At 36.2% G+C, this 14,499-nt stretch overlaps 1 long non-coding RNA gene across 1 annotated transcript; it reads right to left on the bottom strand.

Moving 5' to 3' along the window:
* Positions 1-818: 818 nt before the first annotated feature.
* LOC139124584 (uncharacterized) lies at positions 819-14,445 on the bottom strand. The gene is made up of 4 exons (XR_011549966.1): positions 14,409-14,445; positions 14,193-14,216; positions 2,177-2,191; positions 819-851 (listed from the first exon to the last, which is right to left on the bottom strand). It is a non-coding gene; the product is annotated as an uncharacterized lncRNA (long non-coding RNA).
* Positions 14,446-14,499: the final 54 nt, after the last annotated feature.

The following is a 14,499-nucleotide window of genomic DNA, read 5'->3' as shown; positions in this document are numbered from 1 at the left end:
TTCTTGGAACAAGTAAAATAGTAGTATTTTGATCATACCAATACCAAAGTAAATTATTTGAGGGTTTAATACACAAAAGTGTTTGTCAAAAATGAAATTCTCAGATACAATTTTTGCATGTGTTTTATTGTAAAGTAAAATATAATATCATAAGCAAAGATGTTTGTCACATTATTTTTCATTTTAGCCATCCAGTCTTAGCGCAAGGTAAAATGATTTCTTGACAATCTCGAATGCCTCTGACCATTGAGAGAGGTAAATATCTAACGGGAAAGGTTATATCACAAAAATATGTATCAAGTAAGTGACTCAAGAATTCAAAGATACATGACAGTTATGGGTAAAGTCACATCGTTAACCATCTGTGAATATTATAGATATGTCAAATTTGTTTAGGAAAATAATCTAAACTAGCTTTTCCCGGGTTGGCAAGAATTTTGTAATGTTCAATTTTTATGTTTTTAATATGGCATTGTCAATGATGTTCTCGATTGTAGATGTATAAAGCTGTTAAACTCAAATCCGTGGATTGATGCTTTCAAATTTGGTTTCATATGGCCTTAAAGTAGACGTATATATCTGATGCTTCGCGGTCCATGGTAGATTTAGTTTTGTATTTGGCGCTTCCCCATTGGCCTATATCAGTTTGCCACATACTAAGGGTAAGGTTACCAACCTTTCAAAAATCATAACAATGTGACCAAATTTGACAGGCGAATAAGAGACCCTTCACATGGAACTGCCGTAAGACTAAAATTGATCAAGGCATTTGACCATGTATTCAAAAAATAATTTTGCTCTAAAGTAGTCACTCTTACCTCTTCGACGACTTTCCTTTTTCATCTCCTTTACTATTATGAGTAAATGACAGTGAATGTAGTTATTTTTAAAACCAGAACCAACCATTTTTTATATCAAGAATACACAAAATGGAGTACGCAAAAATGTCGGCAAAATGTCATACCGACTTGTTCTCGATTATAGATGTATACAGATGTTTTAACTCAAATCCGTGGATTGATGCTTTCAAAGTTGGTTTACATATGACTTTAAAGTAGACGTATATATCTGATGCTTCGCGGTCCATGGTAGATTTAGTTTTGTATTTTGACGATTCCCCATTGGTCTATATCAGTTGGCACATACAAAGGGTAAGGTTACCAAACTTTCAAAAATCATAACAATGGGAACAAATTTGACAGATGAATGTTCATATGAAACTGCCGTAAGACTAGATTTGAACAAGTCACTTGACCGTGTATTCAAAAAATAATTTTACTCGGAAGTAGTCACAGTGACTCTTACCTCTTTCACGTCTTTCTTCTTCCATCTCTTTTACTATTATGGGTAAATTACATTGAATGTAGTTATTTTTAAAACCAGAACCAACCATTTTTTATATCAAGAATACACAAAATGGAGAACGCAAAATGTTGGCAAAAATGTCATACCGAGCTTAACTTCTAGCATGTGTTTTATTTTAAATTGAAATATAATATCATAAGCATAACTGGTGTTTGTTGAGTTGTATCTTACTATGGCCATCTACTTTCAACTTATGGTGCACAAAGAAAGTGACTGCTCGACACAATTTCTATTTCGAACTCCACTCAATAATTTACCTGAATTTTTTTATATCGATTTTAGTATCGGCATTTCTTGTCGATCTCAGTTTAACGTCTTTGTTATTTGTTTTTAGGACAATCGTAGTCTTTTCTTGCCACTCGTGATACTATCACCACCACCACCACCACCACCACCACCAACAACAACAACAACAACAACAACAACAACATCATCATCATCATCACAATCATCATTATCATCATCGTCGTCTTGGTCGTCTTCATGACCATGCAAAATCATCACCATCATCACTATCGTTAATACTGTATATATCTACACTTTTCTTACATTTCCGTTCCATTGATAAGCGTAAATGTGCAGTCTTTAAGACTCATGAATAATCAGTTAAAGTTGATGACGTTACATGCCTTTACAAGCTAAGCTTACTACTGTCATTATTCACTTGGAGTTTTTTGTTTTATGTCTCAACATATTTGCCAAGGTGTTTATCTTCCAATGTCGGTTGGTTATGTAAAGACTGATCAATTTTGATTTTTCTGAACTGGTACAACATTACTTAGGATATTTTACGTGCTCCTGTAACACTTACCAGCTTCGTCTCGCTCTGATAAAAAACAAAACAAAATAAAAAAACGTTACTTTGAAACAGCATTGTTCTATTTTGCAGAAAAGAAGAATGACATACCCTATGCAAAGGAGAGAAATGGTTCTCTTTTTGAAGTAATAGAGAAAGGTTTTTAATTCAAAACGTGACTTGAACTTTCTATTTTGCGGCATGTGAGAATATGCCAAGGGACAAACATAAAGCTAACCAAACATGTGTGGTTCCGATAACATGCTTGTGAAAATAGGGTAGGTCAATTGCGATTTTCTCATATTCCACCATTTTTTTAAGCTTTCGAGTTATGTAAAAGACGGTAGAGATGCATGGATTCTTGATAAGAAGTTTTAAAAATGGATATTGTAATTGTATCAAACTCAAAGCTAGTGAATAAATGGGATTGAATGTCATCTAAAACGAACTGACTGAATCACGATTCTTCTACTGAACAATCGGAAGTAGTCTGATGCCCGTCAAACAATAGTCCACCAACAGCGCCGCATTATTTAATGCAAACTTGGAGACCGTAATAGCAACGTCATTTGGACAAAGTTGCCGTAAACTGTTTTCATATCTTTTAGGAAAGTAGCTAGATGATGACACTGTGTTTGAAAGTCCGTTCGTGATCAACAGAAGCGAGGAAGATTTTTATTGTCATATGATTACTGTAATTGGTAAATGAAATCTGGTAAACATTATTGACACCACTACGCTGCTACAGCTTGTTTAAGTTTTCATGTTTTTGTTTTTCATTTCTGCATTAATGAAGAAACGTACATTATACTTGATCGAAAACGTGAAACTTGGGGTAATTTCCAAATACATTCTCTGGCATTGGTCCTTAAAGAGTTCATAGGCATTTGCTCTGTGTCTATCGTAACTTTTACACTATGGCGAATGTTATTGGAGTGGGAGGAATGATAAGCTTCTTTCTTCAGGAGCAACGTCACCATAGCTTTAACACGGAAAACTCATTTACAAGAAAGGATCTGGTGTTGTAATACGTCATTGCGTTTGCTAAGGTTATTATGTTGCTGTTTTTTTCTATTTTGGTGAAGCCACTGCCACGATTGCTACCAATATAGAAAACTTAACCAGTAACAGTTCACAGGTGAATTATTTCATCACAGTATATTTGAAACAAATGAATAGCGTGAGCATGTGGCATTTTCAATTTACCCTTCTCCTAGTCTTATTCGGGCAAAAGCGTATCTTTATCAAATCCTCAGCATTATGTTTGAGTATCTTAAATTAGGATAATAAACGGGATTTTTAATGCCACCTAGTAGTACGTGTCCAATGATATCACAACCTCTTATGTAATGCAAAAGTTATATTGCTGTCCAGTTTTTGCGTTCAACGAAATTCAAATGGATCACGGCTACAATAATTACTTTATAGCAAAAATGGGTTCATTAGTATAGAATTACTATTAAGTTTGCGTCAACAAGTAATAGCTATTTGTAATGAACAAAAAACCCAAAAATATTGTATAAATAACGGGCTCTTACCCCTTTATACCGAGATTCTTTGTCTGTAGAGAAAGAAAATAATACATTATGAGACAATAGAATGACATAGGATTACCGACTTAAAACAAACAACTAAATTAGAAGGCTGTTAGAATTGAAAATGTGTTGTTAGACCAATTTTATTTTATGATCAAATGTGTAATTATGCCCACAAATCAAATCCAATTTAGTTTTATAAGTACGTAAAACTTTTTAAATGTAATATTATCGTAATATTATCAAAACAGTGTTAAAAATATCTTAGCTGAAAAACGCTGCATTCGCGGATCGGCCAATATAAATGTAATGATCAAAGGCACCCAAGCCTGACTTAAATACTACATATTTGGTGCCAGTGTATTCACTTCCTATTTTTCCTGGAATCAAGATTGCACAATAAAGAAATAAATTCTGGACAAATTCAACTTAAACACGTTTAAAACGATATCGGTTATGCTTTCTTGAGAGGTTAACCGATGTAACAAGCGATTAAGGGGATGGAACGGTAAGCTTTTCATGATGGAGGAATAACTAACGATGTGCATAATAGGGCATTCTTATCACATTGCCTACATTTATTGTCAACGACAATAATGTATTGTATATTGTGTAAATGTTTAAACGACTGATCGATCGCGAGTACAAATATCTTTGAATATTAATTTGTTTTGCTTTCGCCTGAGAAATATTGGCTACTCAGTTTTGTTGCTGGACGACTACCTTAAATTTTGTGTTTTGGATACAGGGAGATTTAATTTTGTCATCTAATTTTTAAATACGCTACAGGCTTTCATACCTCAAGGCATTTAATATCCCTCTTGCTAAGAATGATCCCACTTTGCCATTACTAATGTTGTACATAAGCAATTTAGCCGACTTCGGATTTTGGACGTTTCCATTTATTCTGAATAAATAATCTTCATTATCATATGCCTACGTTCACGTGCCTGCGTTAAAGGGAAACCTAAGTCCAGCGACATTGACCGTTTATCCCTTCCAAAATCACCCTTGAGTAAAATGCAGCTCAAATTTGCAACATAATTGCACGCTGACGACTACGGCGCGACGAAAGGAGAAGTCGAAGTAGACGACATTTATGAAAATGAGCTCGGAATCCCATGGGCGCGAAAGGGCTCATGGGAGGAGCGTACGTGACGTCATCGGTGATACAAGAACATGTGTGACCGCTTTACCAAAGCATTGGAGTCTATGACTGCAGCAGTGCAGTTCTGCACGTTACGACTCTTTAATGCTCAGTAGCATGAAAAATAATAATTAACTGTTGTTCAGTTGAGAGCAAAAATCACTCAAGGAAGAACAAACGGAGTCAGTTTTTATCATCGTCCCACGGAACAGCTTTTTCGAAAACAGAAAGTTCGGCGAGTTTTAAAATCTGTAAAAGATACAAAGATGTGTTCTACATCTTCATGATGATTGTTTTATAAGGGATTTCGGGATTCTGATACCGATACAAGACTATACTACACAATGCGGTTCGTATCTTGACATGCTGAGTCAGCCTACTATCGCCGGTTTTAACCAGATAAATGTTAATATTGGCGATTTCGGGACTCTAAAATCCGAAGACGAAACTACACAAAGCGTCTCTCGTCTCGACAGCCCGGATCTGCGAAATCGCCCTTATATACCCGATAAATATAGGCAATTTCGTGACTACACCTGGTAATATTGATATTACAAGATACTGGAATGACTTCTTGCCTATTCTCGACCGCGGAGAGACGTCAGTAGGTGAAACGCATACGAGCGAGGTGAATGAGAGATCAGACGATACAGAAGAGCGAATGATACAGAAATTGTGTGGAAAAAAGCAGAACTAAAAGTTATGTCATTTATGTATATTGAAACTTTGAATATTTCTTTGGTGGTTGAAAAATTCGAACTTCCAACAGCGCTGTGACGCAAAAATGACGTAAGAATCCGCAAGTACCCGGATGCCCGCGGTCGAGAATGATGTGTCTCGATGTGTTTTCAATGGTAAAGTGTTTATGCTTTGATTTGTTAATTTGTGTGAAAAATAGCAATAGGATAATCTATCCTGTGACTATCATCTTGGAATTAAGCAGTACTAGCAGTAAGATCACTAGTATCTACAGCTTATTTGAATGCCAAACTGAAATCTGGTGCAGACAAGACTAGAGCACTTTGAAGTATGGTTTTAAGTGTACCAAATGCATGTTGGTATTGTTCTGACCAAACAAACTTTACTTTCTTTTTGAGTAAGTTAGTCAAAGGACACAAATGGTTGAGAAATTTGGACAGAATTTCCTGTAGTGATCAGCCATACCGAGAAAGGCATCAGTTGTCACTTGCAATTCATTATAGGAAAGCTTGAAATGGCAGTGATTTTGGCATCAACAGGTTTTACCTCACCCTCTCTTAAAGTATGTCGAAGGTAAGTCCCCTTGAGCAACCAAACTCAGATATGGCGAGCATGACATTCAACATTGCTTTGCTCACTTTCTCAAAGAACTTCCAAATGAGTTTGATATATATACCTCCCAGGTGTTGCTGTTCACAACAGCATCATCGATGTAAGCTTCAAATCCTTCTAATCTGGGTATGATGTTGTTAATTACCCTTTGGAGTGTGGCCGGCGAGTTCTCTATACCAAATGGCACCACCTTGCACTGGAACAATTTGTCTTATATGACGAAGGTGGGTAATTCAAAAGCATAATCCGTCAGAGTGACTTGCCTGGATCCCATCAGTAGGTCAAACATTGAAATACTTCGTTTTTCCCAATCGGTCGATACAGTCATTAATTCTATGGATTTGGAACGTGTCTACCTTTGTGAGATGTTCACTTTCCTATAGTCAGTACACATACAGTAGCTTTGATCAGGTTTTGGCGCAAGAATGCATGGTGAACTCAAGTTACTGTTACAAGGTTCAATAAAGTCATTGTCCAGCATATATTTGACTTCTTCCTTGAGATATTTCACTTTCTATGGATTCAGAACTTCGATTCGAACTTCCAACTATGAGATGTTTTCATCTTATTTGACTTTCAATGACTGTTGAGATAACTCAAGGTTTTCTCTGGCTAATTCACACGCTTTCATAGTTTTATATGAAATTCTGACACATATTTTGAAAGGTCCTATAATGCTTACTGCCTAACTGATCCATGACTTGTTGAAAATGCCAGACATAACGTTAGAGCCTTGAGTGCACTGTACACATTTAGGAATTCATATAAAGCGACAAATTGACTAACACTTTCACTATAGTCTTTGCTTTTATGTTTCTCAGTGGTATGGCTATAGGGAAATGTGTAGATGTATACATTATTTTCAACATGTACTCATTTCCTGATCTTGTTTTTGGTACAGGCCCAACATGATAGGTATCCTATTAAACGGTTCTTGAAATGCTTGAACTGCAGGATTGGCTGTAAAGGGGCCTTTGCAATGGTCTGATTTGGCTTTCCTACTATATGACACGTATGAAAAGTTTTACAAAATGTGCCACATCATGTCTGAGATTAGGCGGATAAAAGTGACTGGCAATTTAATGATAGGTCTTCCTGACTCCTAAATGACAAGGCCAGGGGGTTTCATGGGCCAGGAGAAATATATCAGCACAATAAGGCTATAAAACCACAATATCATGTTTTCTAGCCTAATCATCATCAATCAATACATCCGGAGGTCTCCATTCACATATGAGAATACCAGACTTTGTATAATAACAAACAGGACTATCCGACATTTGAGCTTCATCAACAACCCTGTCAAAGAAACTCAAAATATTTGGGTCTTTTTGTTGTCCTGCAAAGAGATTCGATCTAGAAAACGTCTGACCTTGGTCAGCAAAAGTTTTACTGGAAGTGTCAAATCCTCTGGGGATAACAGAATGATCCATGTCAAACACCTGACTAAGAAAGGTGTCATTGAAGTCAATGTCTGTGACGTCATTTTTGAGAATATTTTGATTTTCAGAAGTTTTCTTTGACATGACTCGAGTGACATCACATGCAGGATACATTCAGGAATTTCTTGTTCAATTGGCTCTTGATCATGATCTAAACTGGGTTTGTCAGTCACAATCGGATTTGTAATGACCTTGTCCCCAAGCAAAAAGGCCTAATTCCTAAAGTCACAGGTCCAAAAACACAAGTCCGAAGAAATAGACATGATGGAGAGGAACAGGAATGTAGTCATTACAATCTACCCCCCATAATAAGAACTTTAGAACCTGAAAATGACTGTTCAGAAATGGCAGGGTATCTGCCAACAAAAGAGTCTGGGAAGCCCAAGTATCACTAGAAAGTTGTATTAGACCATAGTAAATACATGGTCCGAAAATATCCATAATGCCATCTTGAGAAGAATTGACCTTGACATCACTTCTTGGCCTTTTGCCAAGAGGTCCATATATCTTTCTTTCATGACTTTGACTTTGTTGAGAATACCGGTGTTTTACTGTCTGTTCTGTGCTCTTTTGTGTCCATGTTTATAACTAGTGTATTAAGAATTTTGACCAAGTTTTATGGATTACGGATAGGTATGATTGTGATTACTTGACCACATTAATTGCGGATATGAGGAGTTTAACCTTAGAAAATGAGTTGCACACATTATTAGACTCTAATTGCTATAAAGAAGAAATAAAGCCAATGGGCTTAAATCCACTTTGACCACCTTGACCTTCACGTTTTTTTTTTCAATTGAGAAAATTTGACATTAAATGGCCATCTTTCTTACAATCATTACAAGAAGGTGTGCAATTATTTGCAAGAAGGAGACTGAGACTAGGGATCTGATGACGCAGGAGTGTTACTTGAACTCTGTGAAATGTTATCATTTGACTTTTACTCTCCTTTGAGAAATTTTTAAATGAAAAGGAGGAGTTAAATTTCCCTGCACCGTTTAGTATCAAAATTACTGAATGTTTTGCTGACAAATGAAGTGTTGTGGGTCGATGAATAATCATCGGCCAAACATGTAGGGACCTCTAACGGATCTGCCTTTTCTTCATTGATAAACGTCGTAATGTAGCTTTGGATGCACCTTTTAAATTCCTAAATAAAATGAGTTGCCTCAGCTTTTCATGATTTTGACAAACGTTTTCAGAGGAACTCTAACAATCAAAAGTTGTTCTTTGTTCGAGCAAATTCAACATAAGTTTGATCCTTTCCTTTCTCACAATACCTAAATTTCTGATAGTAAGTTTCAGGCACCAACTTACTACCCTTAAGTATTAATTTCTTCACAGTATTATAATCTGAAGCCTGCTCTACTGACAACCGAATGTAGATTGTAATCTTTGTAATCTTTAAAAGCACTCTGCAAAAGTACAGAGGACTTCATGGGCCAATTCAGACTCTGAGCTATTTTCTCAAAATGAAGAAAATATTTGTCAACATCCTGTTCTTGGAAGAGGGAACTAACCTAAAATGTTTAGTGATTCAAAATTGTCTGAAGTAGAGAATTTTTCCGATTGTTCAAGCTCTAAACGTTTCATTTCTAACTGTAGTCGATATTCTTCTGATTGTCTTTCTCTTCCTTTTCCTTTTCCTTGAATTCAAAGTCATGAAGAACAGTGACCTTAAGAATGTTCTAGATTGCTTAATCTCAGATCATGAGTGTGGTGGACAATGACCTTAAACTCTCACCAACTGCATATGTGAGGTATGTCTGTGTGCGTTGCCCTTTACAGGAGATTAGCATATTTTAGCGGTGAGATTAAGATAGGATATTTGTAAAGATAAAATACCTTTATAGGACAAGTTTAAGTCAACTTAATATGTAGATAGGAAAGAGGTGACACTGTTGATGAAAAGAGACCACTTAGAATGCTGCTATCAGATAAAATTGAGTATTTTCCTTTATGTTGTGAAACATGAATACAGTGTACAGTAAACAATACATTGTTCAGTAAACATATTTTTTCTTTAATGAGAATGACGAAGATTATATTTTTTGAGATTGAGTACTGATACCGGAAACTGTAATGAAGGAATCTGTCTCATCAAAGGTTTTTTTTCCTGATGCCACAATGTCTTAATTCAATCTCTAAACTTCTGATGGTAAGCTTCAGGCACAAACTCAAAGCCTTAAGGATTAATTCGTTCACAGTATCATAATCTGAAGCCTGCTCTACCGACAACTAAATGTAAATTTCTCTGGCTTTATCCACCAAAGTGCTCTGCTAAAGCAAAGACCCGACACGGCATGAAAACCCAATAATTCAGATATATTCACATTAATGAGTTGCTTGTATTATATAGTATAATGCACGCGAATTCACATGAATCAACATGAATACAGGCTTGCTGAACACAAAAAATGGATTTTTTTCTTGACTGTATTCTTCTGTATATGCACTCTTCAGCTAAAATACAGCCAATAATCAATTTTTTATACAGGAAGTATTGTAGGCTTTTTATACAGTGAGAATTTCCTAGGCCTATACAGACTCAGTTAAATTTTCTGAAAATGAAAGAAACACTAGTCAACAAACTTTGTTGGCAGCGGAAACTTACCTAAAATGTTTAGTGATGTAAAACATGTCAGAAGAGAAAATTATTATTCTGATATGTTGAAGCTCTGAATGTTTAATTTCTTATTTCTTTCTGTAGTCAATGCTATTCTAATTTTTGTTCACTGTTTTTGTCCACTCTCTCTGTCTGTCTTCCATTTTAATTCTTTCTCATTTTTGCATTTATACCATTTCTAATTCTGTCTCATTCTGTCTTTCTTTCGATTTGCAGCTTTTTTTCCAATGCAAATTCCTTAAGCTCCAAAACTGTCTGCATTTCTAAATTGAATTTAAAGAGTGCTTTGGTAGATTCAGGCACACACTTGTTCAAGTTAGATTCCTCAAATTTGCATAAACTAACTCAGGTCATGAGTGGGAGAAATGACTTACGTAACAATGTAAGTTTTGCATGTGTATTGTGTTTTTCCTTACAAATCCACGCCATGTTTAAATATTTCATGAAGTTTTTATCAGCGCTGCCCTTTAATAGTGTACTTGTAATCTTTAAGGCCCTGATGCTGATTTTGCAGCCTAAGATTGTATGGCGGAAGGGTCTGAGTGTGCTCAGACATGTATACGGTACGTCTGAGATTTGCAAAACCCGTATCAGAGCTGTTACAGTTTTATCAAAGCAAGAACAGGGAGAGCGGCCGAAGGCCATTTGTGAAGACAGGATTTAGATAACGTATATGCACGTATGTGGAATGAAATGGAATCTCTATATACCTACGAGTATGAAAAGGATTCAAATCCAGTGTTTACATGGAGGAAGCCATTTTGACTACATAGTTACAGATTAGGTGAAATAAAAGATGCCATCTACCACAATTCCTATCCGAAAACGGACTTTTCGGAAAAAGGACAAAACAGTATGAAATTTGTATTGAAATGATTATTTGCAGTCTCTGTTAAAAGCTAGGTTCCATAATCACCCTGTACCACCATTCTGAAACATGCCAGCTCTCACGAGACATACATCGTTATGCCATACATAATGGAGTGTGGTTTCCTGATGCATTTCTACCGTTGGCTGATCTGCTAACGAAAAAGGGTCATGTATGGGCTAATGTTCAGTCAGAACTCTGACTGCATATTAATGAGCATAGTCACCTGACAAGACCAAGTGATCAGCACATCTGTATAGTGGTAAGCTCAGAAATTCAAACATCGAATGTTAAAGTTGTCTGCATTGCTATGATGGTATTTAGTGGTGAAATGACGATTATTGTATACATTTTTTTTCTTAGATGTGACGTGATCTAGTGTCCACGGCGACCTTTGGCATGTATGGCAATGACTCAAAACATAATGATTTTTATATTTCATTCAATGTCGACATAGGATTCTTGGTTGGGGAAACTATGTAGGTAAAATGACTCCATGGGCACATGAAATTCGAAGGTAGCTTCAAGTTAGAAATAAATTAAATGCAATCACTGCACTCGTAACCAATGATAGCCTTGCTTAGAATACCCTATACCTGACCCCATTGTCGTTAGCAGCGCTGTCAGCGGACGATAGGAACGGGTCAGGAAACCAGAATATAAACACTGCTAACACACCTGAGAATTCTAAATCTACTGTGGAGCGCCATCAACAGTTCTAATATGTGTTCAGTATTCCTTTGTTCCAGGTCTCTGTTACAATTCTACCCTGATTTAGCAATGTCACTTGACCATTATAATTGATTTTCAAACGTCAAACTTGATTGCTAGGCACTTTAATGTTAAGTTACTGAAATCTATTGTTATTTTTGAAAATATTTGATAGCCATTGTCCCTCTCAAGCACTTTATTTATTTATTTTAGTTCACTTTATTTCGGACTAAATCAGTCCATATAATTCATGATTCACGTGTAGAAAAATTTTCTTAAAGCATTACAAAAATATGATTTTTTGTGTTGGTAGTGAAAGACAAAATCAAAGGTACAGGGAATCGATCCACAATTTACAATATCAGAGATGAAATAAAGATGATCATGTACCAGCCTAACGATCATATTTTCACTTCTCGATAAGCGTGTCATAAAACCATACATTTGTTTTCTACGAAGTGCATCGAAGTTGTACAAATTATTGGTAACAAACATTTCACTTGCGCTACTTTGGCAAAAATATGCAGCAAACATAGTGATTGGCATGCTATGTACAATTGTGGGAATAATAATCTCAATGTCAATACCTCACGCTGTGCTCGCTCTTAGGTCAGATCTGTGACATATTATACCTTATAGAATGATAATATGTCTTTAATATGATGTTGAGTATTGCTTTGGAGATAAAAATGCTTGCAATCTTCAAACATTTATCGATTTCGCCATTTTGTCAATTTTTCAGAAAAAAACGATAGCCGCTTTCCATTGCAAACTGACACACATTATGACGGCATTTGTTAACTGGATAAGTCTAGAACGCGCAAAGCAATGTATGCGACATACTGTAACTGTTTACAGAGATCTAGGCTGAAATCGAGGTGTAAGAAGGACAAAGCGTGATGCATTATTGTAATTTACACTGAACAGGCATGCACGTATGATACACTGGATTTAGCTGGAATTTAAAAATATCATGAGATGTGACCATCCCTGCTCCTCTGTTGCCACTACTATATGAGTGAGCAGCGGTTTTCCAAATCTCGAGCTGCCTTTGTTTATGAATTGAACGATGGCGGATAGCAACAAGTGCAGTAACGAGAATAGAGGTAGTTCAGAAATATACACGATTGCCCATTACTCGGACGCAGTTTGGCTGACTACAACTACAAAGTCCATCAAAATTTGGGCACTGGACTTTGGAGTGATTAGTAAAACTAGTGCACGGATGAGAAAGTGATTTCTCCCATAGGTAAACGGGCACATGAATCTCAGTATATAATATGACATTACACTGGTCCAATAATCATTTTCATTCATGGTAATACATTACTAGGTCCATGGGACATTTGGGATTAACAAATTTAAGTAGGACCATCCTGAACCACTGATAGTTAGTGGTGGTACCAGGTGTCCGGAATGGGTAAGCGTACCCTGCTAGCATGCTACACCCGTCAGGATTGGTCTCAAAATTGTCTAAATATTGTATGAAGTGATACAGTATATGAATCACTGTAATAAGTCAAAGCCGGAATGCTGTCGCTAATCATTTGAGTGACCGAGGTGTCAATAATCATAATCACTGTTAGATAATATAGGTGCATTTATCTTTGACATAGCCTGAAAGGTTTGGCGGGCCATAAAATGTCAGTAGCGAATGTCCTTAATTTAATATTAGGGGACCTTCTTACTGCTCGGCGAACTTAAGGGATGACAATTATTCTGTCGATGTTCCCAAGTATAGATGAGGACTAACATCAGTAGATTACAGAGAGGTTTATGAGTCCTATTCCTTTAGATGACTATAGTTAAAGGAGGATGGCCTTGGTGATGCTTCCTTCACCTAATCGCTGAAATCTAATTTCATTTTTCGATGGGAAATTCAATCGCAGTCTTATCAGTACAGTGTAGATTTAGGTAGTATATGTGCGCAAATGTATACACTACTTTGACAACAGATAACTTTGCTGATACTGGCATGTTAGAATATGTCCCATTAATCATTTGCTTAAAATCAGCATTAGGCATATTTACTTGTGTATGTTTTCTGTTGTTGATGTTTACATTAAAAATCAAAGTTAGATATATAAAGATACATTTTGAATAAATTTTGTGCCATTTCTATGTTATAACCCGTTATCTTGCCCTGGATGATAGTGACCACTTTCGATGTACATTATCCTACAAGACTTTGCAGTTAACTCAACAAGGCCTTTTACTGACCTTATTACAGATTTTCTTACATTGTTATTGTTCCTGTGCTTGATTTAGCATGCAGAGAGTATCATCAAGCCTGTGTGTGTATGTGTGTGTGCGCGCGCGCGTGTGTTGTACTGTATCTGTAAGTGGCTGAGTCTGCATTTACTTTGGACTTAAGGAGGTTTTAAATTTCACCTTTTAAATCCTGTCGATATCGTTCTGAAAGAAATAACAGGGTATAATTGCTTAAATAAATTCCAGTTCAGTGTAAAATGCCAGAGTCGAACATTCATCGAAGCAAATAATTTTACCTACTGAAATCTTATGCACATATTTTCATATACACACATCAGAAACGCAATGAAAGGTTAAGAATCCTTTTGAAAATCATGCATAAGTGAAGAAACATACCTCCAATAGCCATTTCTCTTTCTCTTCTCTCCTTTTCTAGAGTACGCAAGAGAGACCAATCAGTTTTAAACTTCAGGATACACGAAATTTG

The sequence above is a fragment of the Ptychodera flava genome, chromosome 3 (genome assembly GCF_041260155.1).
Source record: "Ptychodera flava strain L36383 chromosome 3, AS_Pfla_20210202, whole genome shotgun sequence".
In the NCBI taxonomy this organism is placed as follows: domain Eukaryota; kingdom Metazoa; phylum Hemichordata; class Enteropneusta; family Ptychoderidae; genus Ptychodera; species Ptychodera flava.
This window is presented reverse-complemented; position numbering and strand designations above follow the sequence as displayed.